Source organism: Malaclemys terrapin, chromosome 18 (genome assembly GCF_027887155.1).
Source record: "Malaclemys terrapin pileata isolate rMalTer1 chromosome 18, rMalTer1.hap1, whole genome shotgun sequence".
NCBI lineage: Eukaryota > Metazoa > Chordata > Testudines > Emydidae > Malaclemys > Malaclemys terrapin.
The window spans coordinates 25,282,406-25,292,573 of NC_071522.1; positions in this window are offsets into that span (position 1 = coordinate 25,282,406).

The window sequence follows — 10,168 nt, forward strand, 5'->3', positions numbered from 1 at the left end:
GGTCCCGCTGGGGTCACACCTGGTGGTGTGCAGGGGCGGGGGGGCTACACTGGGGGGCGGAGTTACACTTCGGGGGAGGTGGTTACACCTGGGGGGGATTTAGCCTTGGGTGAGGGTGTGCCCGTGGGTGGGTTGTATCTAGGGATGGGGGGGTTACCCTTGGGTGAGGGTGTGCCCGTGGGTGGGTTGTATCTAGGGATGGGGGGGTTACCCTTGGGTGAGGGTGTGCCCGTGGGTGGGTTGTATCTAGGGATGGGGGGATTTAGCCTTGGGTGAGGGTGTGCCCGTGGGTGGGTTGTATCTAGGGATGGGGGGATTTAGCCTTGGGTGAGGGTGTGCCCGTGGGTGGGTTGTATCTAGGGATGGGGGGGTTACCCTTGGGTGAGGGTGTGCCCGTGGGTGGGTTGTATCTAGGGATGGGGGGGTTACCCTTGGGTGAGGGTGTGCCCGTGGGTGGGTTGTATCTAGGGATGGGGGGGTTACCCTTGGGTGAGGGTGTGCCCGTGGGGGGTTGTATCTAGGGATGGGGGGGTTACCCTTGGGTGAGGGTGTGCCCGTGGGTGGGTTGTATCTAGGGATGGGGGGGTTACCCTTGGGTGAGGGTGTGCCTGTGGGGGGTTGTATCTAGGGATGGGGGGATTTAGCCTTGGGTGAGGGTGTGCCCGTGGGTGGGTTGTATCTAGGGATGGGGGGGTTACCCTTGGGTGAGGGTGTGCCCGTGGGTGGGTTGTATCTAGGGATGGGGGGGTTACCCTTGGGTGAGGGTGTGCCCGTGGGTGGGTTGTATCTAGGGATGGGGGGGTTACCCTTGGGTGAGGGTGTGCCCGTGGGTGGGTTGTATCTAGGGATGGGGGGATTTAGCCTTGGGTGAGGGTGTGCCCGTGGGGGGTTGTATCTAGGGATGGGGGGGTTACCCTTGGGTGAGGGTGTGCCCGTGGGTGGGTTGTATCTAGGGATGGGGGGGTTACCCTTGGGTGAGGGTGTGCCCGTGGGTGGGTTGTATCTAGGGATGGGGGGGTTACCCTTGGGTGAGGGTGTGCCCGTGGGTGGGTTGTATCTAGGGATGGGGGGGTTACCCTTGGGTGAGGGTGTGCCCGTGGGTGGGTTGTATCTAGGGATGGGGGGGATTTAGCCTTGGGTGAGGGTGTGCCCGTGGGTGGGTTGTATCTAGGGATGGGGGGGTTACCCTTGGGTGAGGGTGTGCCCGTGGGTGGGTTGTATCTAGGGATGGGGGGGTTACCCTTGGGTGAGGGTGTGCCCGTGGGTGGGTTGTATCTAGGGATGGGGGGGTTACCCTTGGGTGAGGGTGTGCCCGTGGGGGGTTGTATCTAGGGATGGGGGGATTTAGCCTTGGGTGAGGGTGTGCCCGTGGGTGGGTTGTATCTAGGGATGGGGGGGTTACCCTTGGGTGAGGGTGTGCCCGTGGGTGGGTTGTATCTAGGGATGGGGGGGTTACCCTTGGGTGAGGGTGTGCCCGTGGGTGGGTTGTATCTAGCGATGGGGGGGTTACCCTTGGGTGGAGGGTGCAGGGAGATTTACCCTTGGGTGAGGGTGTGCCCGTGTTACACGAGGGGGAAGCCAAATAGGGGTTTACTTCAGGGGCACCAGTTCCAGGGGTGGCGGGGCTAAGCAAGGAGAGCGGGGGCATGGGCACAGTGTTGCTGGGGCATGACCCCGGGGGAGAGGGAAGCACCCCTGAGAGCAGTGCATGCGCTGAGGGTAGCAACCCTAGTCAGCCTGGGCTTACAACAGACACAAAGTGCTGAGCAGAGGTAGTAGGGGAAGCAGTGGTGAGGTAATTCCAGGGGGAGAGCTGCAGGGCTGACCCTTCAGGGAGCATTCCCGGGGTTGCAATGAGGGGAACCATCTCTGGGGGGACAGTGTTGGAGGCATTTCAAGTGGGAGTCAGCAACTCCGTGGGGGTTACAGTGGAGGAGCAATCCCAGGGGTTTGCAATGAATTGAGCAAGTCCCCCCCCCCCCCGGGGGGGTGTTACACTGGGGGTTATCCTGGGGAAGGTAAACTGAGAGGCACTGATTCTGGGGGGGTTGTGATGTTATACAGACAGGATGAACCAACCCCAGGGTAGCAATCTTCCCACAAAGACAAGCAAAGCTACAGAGACACACATGGTAAAAGGAAAACTGCCAGGGAAAACATCTGTATAATTCCATTGTGTCTTTGGTCCCACTCAACTGAGCTCTCCTGTTCACTGGTAGATAGGGTGACCAGACAGCAAGTGTGAAAAATCGGGACAGGTGGTGTGTGTGTGTGGGGGGGGGGCGGTAATAGAAACCTATATAAGAAAAAGACCCAAAAATCAGGACTGTCCCTATAAAATCGGGACATCTGGTCACCCTACTGGTAGAGCACCCTCAGAAGCTGAAGCTCTGGAAAGAGAAAAGTCTGCTGACTTGTACCGACCTGACTGCAAGGAACTTATCACGTGAAAGAGAAAAGTTACTGCCCATAGTCTCTGTAGTTTGGTGAATGGCTGCTATTGTTCAAGGTGATAAACTGTTCTAGCTGAGAAGGATTAATGGATTAATTATTACTGAACAGCCACAGATGTCAAGGGCACCAATTTGGATGATGAGCCAAATGAGTTAATGCTTTTCAGAATGACTTTTCTTAGAGAGCTACAGGACTTCTCTGCATTGCGTGCAGAAATAGTAACAGTCAAACTGATTCTACTTTCTTGGTTGTGATATATTCCGTGTCAGGCCTGTACAAACCTGTCATTGGGTTGTCAATGTTAATTGCCAGGCTGTTTCACCAGCATGTATTCCTACACTTAGTTATTTGTTGTGTAAATGTATATATTTTCTGAGGTAACTGACAGTTTATGTAGGACGCTTTCATGTATTACCAACATCTACAGCCTCTTCAGTCCATCTAGCAGCTTAGGTTTACAAAAAGTCCCAACTCTGAGTCATCGTTTGAAATCTAAAATGATTTTCTTCAAAACCAAAGTCACAGTCAAGTTGTCCCAGTCCAATAAAGGTGTATTTTGTGTAGGTCTGTATTAGTGGCTGTGATAAGTTGACAGTTTGCTGTATAAAAATCAGACATTTCTAAGATACTGTGAGTGGGCAAGGAGTTAATTCTACTGTGTTTAGGGAGTGGTTACTGTTCTGAAATCTAAATGGCTCTGGAAGGGATTGCATTGTGTTTTGGAGCTTGGGAAGGATCCTTAATTATTTAGCAAGCCACTTTTGTTCATATTTGTTTTGCAGTGAGGACATTTGTCGATTAGATGGTGCTCATTCTCACAAAGCTAACCTAGAAAAGTGAAGACAGCCTATTTATGTGGGAATAGTTTCAGAAACTCCATGGTCTATGGCATGACTCTAGTATGCCACCCTGTGGCTAAATTATTCATAGATTTTTTTTTTTTAGTCCAGAAAGGACCATTATGGTCATCTAATTTCTAGTCTGACCTTCTGCACAGCACCAGGCCTTAGAATTTCATCCAGTCATTCCTGTATCTAGTCCAACAATCTGTGATTAAATTAAGGCATGTGTTCTAGAAAAACAGCCAAACTCATTCACTGTAAGACTCTGAATTCAGAATTCACCACATCCCTTGATGATGTGTTTGAGTAGTTAAATACTCTCACTGTCAGACATGTCTGTCTTACAGCCACTTTGATTGTTGTTCACTGCACTAGATTAAATAGCCCTCTACTATGAGGAATCATAGAATCATAGAATATCAGGGTTGGAAGAGACCTCAGGAGGTATCTAGTCCAACCCCCTGCTCAAAGCAGGACCAACACCAACTAAATCATCCCAGCCAGGGCTTTGTCAAGCCGGGACTTAAAAACCTCTAAGGAAGGAGATTCCACCACCTCCCTAGGTAACCCATTCCAGTGCTTCACCACCCTCCTAGTGAAAAAGTTTTTCCTCATATCCAACCTAGACCTCCCCCACCGCAACTTGAGACCATTGCTCCTTGTGCCATCATCTGCCATCACTGAGAACAGCTGAGCTCCATCTTCTTTGGAACCCTCCTTCAGGTAATTGAAGGCTGCTATCAAATCCCCCCCTCACTCTTCTCTTCTGCAGACTAAACAAGCCCAGTTCCCTCAGCCTCTCCTCATAAGTCATGTGCCCCAGCCCCCTGATCGTTTTTATTGCCCCTGCTGGACTCTCTCGCTCCAATTTGTCCACATCCTTTCTGTAGTGGGGGGCCCAAAATTGGACGCAATACTCCAGATGTGGCCTCATCAGTGCCGAATAGAGGGGAATAATCACTTCCCTCGGTCTGCTGGCAATGCTCCTACTAATGCAGCCCAATATGCCGTTACCCTTCTTGGCAACAAGGGCACACTGTTGACTCTTATCCAGCTTCTTGTCCACTGTAATCCCCAGGTCCTTTTCTACGGAACTGCCACTGTAGCAGTGCATGGGATTCTTCCGTCCTAAGGGCAGGACTTGACTTTAGCAAAGCTTTTGATACAGTCTCCCACAGTATTCTTGCCAGCAAGTTAAAGAAGTATGGGCTGGATGACTGGACTATAAGGTGGATAGAAAGCTGGCTAGATCATCGGGCTCAACGGGTAGTGATCAATGGCTCCATGTCTAGTTGGCAGCTGGTATCAAGCGGAGTGCCCCAAGGGTCGGTCCTGGGGCCGGTTTTGTTCAATATCTTCATTAATGATCTGGAGGAAGGTGTGGACTGCACCCTCAGCAAGTTTGCAGGTGACACTAAATTGGGAGGAGTGGTAGATACACTAGAGGGTAGGGATAGGATACAGAGGGACCTAGACAAATTAGAGGATTGGGCAAAAAGAAACCTGGTGAGGTTCAACAAGGACAAGTGCAGAGTCCTGCACTTAGGACGGAAGAATCCCATACACTGTTACAGACTAGGGACCGAATGGTTAGGAAGCAGATCTGCAGAAAAGGACCTAGGGGTTACAGTTGACGAGAAGTTGGATATGAGTTGCCAAGAAGGCTAACGGCATTTTGGGCTGTATAAGTAGGACCATTGCCAGCGGATCGAGGGATGTGATCATTCCCCTCTATTCGACATTGGTGAGGCCTCATCTGGAGTACTGTGTCCAGTTTTGGGCCCCACACTACAAGATTGTGGAAAGTGAAATGTGAACTTGTGGAACTTGCTAGAATGCAGCCGCACACAGAAGGATGGTTGGGGGCTGAGTCCTCCTTCCTTTGGGACAGAGCTTGCCCCTCCTAAAGACAGGGACTGAAGATGTGGGAGGTCCACCCTGGTCCAGGAGGAATGGTGATGGGGCCACCCAGATGCCTCTAGGGTGGGTGTGGTCACATCACAGGGTTGGAACCAACATGGGCCCCATATGTGGGTGCCAAGCGCCCTGGCAAGCCTGTTCTGCAACTCTCTGCTGGACAGGGAAACACAAGACAGAAGCCAAGGTGTCAGACAGCTTTCATTTTTGACTGAGCAACTCAGGAAAGGAGCAAAACTCACCCCATCTTCTCCCAGCAAGAGAAAAACCCAGCTCTCCCATGGGACACATCAAGGGAAGGGTTAAGCTTCCTATTGGCCCCCAAATGTAACCCTGAGAACACCTATCCCATCTTGGAGCCTTTGCCAGGGATCACAGCTGGGAAGGAAGAGGAGAGAAAAAATCATAGAATATCAGGATTGGAAGGGACCTCAGGAAGTCATCTAATCCAACCCCCTGCTCAAAGCAGGACCAATCCCCAACTAAATCATCCCAGCCAGAGCTTTGTCAAACCTGCCCTTAAAAACCTCTAAGGAAGGAGATTCCACCACCTCCCTAGTAACCCATTCTAGTGTTTCACTACCCTCCTAGTAAAAAAGTTTTTCCTAATATCCAACCTAAACCTCCCCCACTGCAACTTGAGACCATTGTTCCTTGTTCTGTCATCTGGTACCACTGAGAACAGTCTAGATCCATCCTCTTTGGAACCCCCTTTCAGGTAGTTCAAAGCAGCTATCATTCTTCTCTTCTGCACACTAAACAATCCCAGTTCCCTCAGCCTCTCCTCATAAGTCATGTGCTCCAGCCCCCTAATTATTTTTGTTGCCCTCCACTGGACTCTTTCCAATTTTTCCACATCCTTCTTGTAGTTTGGGGCCCAAAACTGGACACCATACTCCAGAATGCAAGGATGCATTCTGTATTTGCTTCACTAGGGAGCACCTTAGCCATAGAAACTCATTTGCTGCTGGTGAGACTCTCTGAGCAAACTAAACCCCGGGTTATTCCCGAACTGCAGTGTAGGTAGGGGGCCTGATGGAGAGACCCACAGCTGGCCGCACTGCCAGAAGCAGAGGGGCAGGACAGGAACCGGAAATATAAAAGACAGGCCCTCCAGCTCAGTTGGAGAAGAGCTGCCTGTGACCAGTTGGCCTATGTCAACTGTGTTGCTACAGACCCATGGTGCGCAACCCAGTGGCCGTGCTTCAGACTTGATGGTGAATGCCTCTACCGGGTTTCCCAGGAACCTCGCACTCACAAGCCCCAATTCCAGCTGGTTGTACCCTGTTGTCATCAAAGGGCAGGGTTGAGGATGGCCCATGATATCCCAGCAACTGGCCATTTTGGCCAAGAGAAGACCTTAGCCTGAATACTGGCCCAGTTCTTCTGTCTAGGGGTGCACCAGGATGTTAAGAACTTTTGCGCATCCTGCCCCAAACACCAGTGGGTGGCACCTGCGGGAACCCCGAAGGCCCCCTGATGCCCTTGCTGGTGGTGGGGACATCCTTCGAACAGATCGCCATCAGTGTTTTGTTATGTGCACCAATATGGTGGGGGTGGGGAGTGGGATCGTGTGGGCTCTGGCTGGGGGTGAGGGGCTCAGGGTGCGGGCGGGGGCAGAGGGTTGGAGTGCGGGGGAATGTGGGCTCTGGGATGGGGCCAGGGATGAGAGCTTTGGGGTAAAGGCTGCCCTAAGGCTGCAGTGGGGATAGAGGATTCCCCCGAGCACTCTCTTGCTGCAGCAGCTCGGGGCTGGGGGAGAGGCGCCTCTCCCCAGCTGTAGTAACACTGGCAGGCCTGGGATGCAGGTTGAGAACCACAGCGGGCACCCCCACAGACCCCAGACCCCCTCCCCATGCCTCCCACCCAGAGACCCCTCTACGGTGGGGCCAGGAGCAGAGTCACAGGGCGGGGGCCTGGCAGCAGTGACCCCGGACCCCACTGCATGGGGCTGGGTGGCAGCCCCAGATCTGACCCCAGACTCCCTCTGCGCAGGGCCGGCTGGCAGCCCCGACCCTGGACCCCTGTTGCGTGGGGCTGGCTGTCCTGCAGGCAGCCCCAGACCCAACCCCGCCGCGTGGCCCAATGGCCTTTAGCACACAGCTATATGTTACTTGGGCCACATGCGGCCCGCAGGTTGAGAACTGCTGGACTAGATGATCCAACTCTTGTGGTTACTGTACAGGAGGGAATGAGAGAGGTGACTGGTACCTTTATTGGGAGAGGATGTTGGTTCCATTCTGGCCCAGAGTAAGTCCCCAGAGTAGGTCCCAGGGCCTGTAGCTGAATCCAGGTGACGGTGGAGGTTTTATAGAAAAGGAGATTTAGATGGCCAGAATAAGAAGGTATTTAAGAGCCATATTCTGTCCTACGCTGGAGCCATCCTCTCTTATCTATAGGCTATGAATGGTACAAGGTGACACTGGCTGGTCTTTCCCCTTTATCCAGAGGATGACGCTTCCTGTTCAATTTCCCTCTGTTGCTGCATGCTGTGAGCAAGAGATGGTGATGCCCTCGCAAGAATCCCGTTCAAGTTTCACAGAAGGGTCCATAGGTGAGCGTGGTGGATATTGTCCAATATGTCTCTGATGCCGGGCCAGCTGCCTCTAATGGGGCCAGGTGGCTAGCTCAATGAGAAGAAGTCATGCTCCAACTAGGACCCCAAACCAAAGGCAAAAGCAAATCATGTTTGTAAGGAACAGGAGGGAATCAGGTGATAGATGAGGCAAGAACTAAATCTTGATCCATACAGCAGTATTATGGACAGCTGTGGTCTCAGCATGGTAAAGAGCCACTGAGCTCTTGCAACCCAGTAGTGAGGACATGCTGCCATCTGCAGGGCTTAAACAGTATCGTAGGTAGCCCACCTAAGCTATCAGAAGAGCCAAGACAGCTGAAGCTACAAGAGTATAAAAATCCTGATTTAAAACAAAAAAAAAAATGTTAATACATTTAAATCATGATTGTTAAACATAAATACATTTTTATCTAAATCGGCTTTTTTACTTGCTTGGTGCTAGTTCTTCATTTTCTTCCCAGTCTTAATATATGGAGATATCCTATCTCCTAGAACTGGAAGGGACCCTGAAAGCTCATCAAGTCCAGCCCCCTGCCTTCACTAGCAGGACCAAGTACTGATTTTGCCCCAGATCCCTAAGTGGCCCCCTCAAGGATTGAACTCACAACCCTGGGTTTAGCAGGCCAATGCTCAAACCACTGAGCTATCCCTCCCAATCTTATAGTTGGGCTTGGGGGGATTACATTTTTATCAGTAAATGTCAATAAACGTTGATTTCACAGTACACACACAAACTGATGAAAAAATATTTCCATCAGTAATAATCGAAATTTACAGATAGGCAAAGTAAGAGCAATGCTGCTTGAGAAACTTATTAGAGTTTAACCATATTTACTTTGTCAGCGTCACATGTCAAAATATACAATTTATGTTTTAACAGTTATTAAAGCTTTAACTTTTTGAATCTGTGTCTTCTTGTAATTACATAATTATTATCTGAGCCCCTCAAATGTCTGAGTCCCCACAATGTCCTGCAACTGTGAACATTTAAATCAATGAAAAGCTAAAAATAGCTTTTAAATAAATATTGTCAAAATTATCAAAAACTAAAAATCAAATTCTGCCAAGCCTGTTGATAATCTTAAATTGGTACATGGATATTTTGTGCTTGTTTCTTTAATCAGTTTCCAGATTGTTAAAAGAATTTCAGAATAAAGACTTTTTTTCTACTAAGAAGTTTCACACTTACAATGTTCATCTCTGCTGAAAAAGGACATTAATAATAAGTGTATCACCTAGGAACCACTGTGCCAGGACCTGTACAAAAAGATGGTCCCTACCCAAAGAACTTACAATCTAAGATAAGAGACAACAGTTGGAGACAGACAGGGAGCCCAAGGAAACAATGAGACAATACTGATCAGCATGGCAGACAGTGGTCTCAGCACACCAGCTGCTTGGCTGTGAAGGTTTTGTTGGCATCACAGCACTGGAGGGATTTGAAGGAGGGAAATCACGTGGTTTCATGGATGTTCACGGGGAGCTCCTCCCAAATGAGGGGCGGAGTGGGAGGAAGCACAAAGGTGCTTGTTTGAAAATGTCACAAGTAGGCAGTGAAGACTGGCATGGTTGGCAGAGGGGATGGGAGTCAGCATCACAATAGTGCAAATGTCTTTACTGTGTGAACACCACTAACTAAATGCTAAATGAAAAAGCAAATACGCTGTGCTTTATTTACACCTGAGACTGCCTTCCCATGCCTTGAGCCGCCACAAGCCAAGAAAGCTGGCACGCTTCCATCAAGCTACACTTCTCCATCACGGCTTGCAGCTGGAAGGCAATGGGACTTGTGCTCCTAAGCCATCCCAATACCACCCTTTGGCCTCTCAATATGAGCTCTGGACTGGAGTCTAACTTCAGCTTCTGTTTCTGAAAATGTTGGCGTGGGGCATAAAACAGCTCCCAGTGACTTAGTGAATGTATTGAAAATCTCGATCACTTTCACTGCTACCACTGAAGCAATTTTGTTTTGAAGGGATAAAGATGTTATGCCACTAAAAGAAAACCTTTAAATACAAATAAAATTGCAGCCCCTGATGCCGCGAATGCTTATGCACGTGCTTACCTTCCCCATCCAAGTTGTGCCATTGGTGTCAATCATCATCATCGTCATGGTAAATCCCCCAAAGGGATGTGGCCTCCTTGAGACTGAACGCCACCCGGATCGATCTCTGGCTGGGTGTCAGGGACCAGGACGACAGACGGCGTGCCTTGTGACTGGAGTAGGAGTCAGGCCTAGTGGTTGGAGCAGGAGTTGAACATCCTGAATCGGAGCCGAGGGGCAGAGGCCAGAGCCAGAAGTCAGGGATCGGAGCTGAGGGGCAGAGCCAGCTTACCTAGAATGAGGCAACAGTGGGACCAGAGCAGGGGCAGGACT